Below are 780 nucleotides of genomic sequence, written 5' to 3'. Positions count from 1 at the left end.
AAGTTTGGAAGAACTGATATCTTGACAACATTGAGCTTTTCTATCCATGGAATATCTCTCCATTAACTTAGTCCTTTGTTTTCACTTATCTGTATTTTAAAGTTTCCTCAGTATAGATTTTGTACATATTGTGTTAGATTCATATCTAAGTATTTCATTTTTGATGGTATAATATAAATGTATTATGTGTTTAATTTCAAATTCCCCTTGTTCATTACTGGTTCACAAAATAGGTGGCTTTGCTTTTTTAGCTTTCCTGTTACATAGGTTCAAGATAGAAATATAATAACCCGTGACACTTACCCATTTTTTTCAGTAAATATCTGCACTCAACAAAAGTGAAAGTGAAAGAAAATGAAGTCGCTCGACTGTAGCCTATCAGGCTCCTCTGTCCATGGGATTTTCCAGGCAAGAATACGGGAGTGTGTGGCCATTTCCTTCTCCAGAGGATCTTCCCTACCCAGGAATTGAACCTGGGTCTCCCACATAGTAGGCAGACACTTTACCATCTGAGCCACCAGGGAAGTCCATCTGTACTCAACAAAACTAAAACTTAAAATATGAGAAAATGAGCCTTAATTTCCTCCTTTCCACTTTCTACAAGTCAACTGAAATTGAATGGATATCATTATTCTTAAATGGATAATGAAGAAGCTCAAAAGATAAATCTGAATATTTATATACTAAAATTTATTTTTCAAGGACAATTCCTAAAGAATTAATGCCTATATTTCATTTGAAAAAAAAAAATAAAACGCTTATTCACACTCAATATGGTCA

At 33.5% G+C, this 780-nt stretch overlaps 1 non-coding gene across 1 annotated transcript; it reads right to left on the bottom strand.

Moving 5' to 3' along the window:
- Positions 1-452: 452 nt before the first annotated feature.
- TRNAS-ACU (transfer RNA serine (anticodon ACU)) lies at positions 453-524 on the bottom strand. Its single transcript has one exon. It is a non-coding gene; the product is annotated as a tRNA-Ser (tRNA).
- Between the last annotated feature and the right edge of the window lie 256 nt (positions 525-780).

The sequence above is a fragment of the Bos grunniens genome, chromosome 8 (assembly GCF_055505025.1).
Source record: "Bos grunniens cultivar Pamir isolate PY7600 chromosome 8, Bosgru_T2T1.0, whole genome shotgun sequence".
Taxonomy (NCBI): Eukaryota; Metazoa; Chordata; class Mammalia; order Artiodactyla; family Bovidae; genus Bos; species Bos grunniens.
This window is presented reverse-complemented; position numbering and strand designations above follow the sequence as displayed.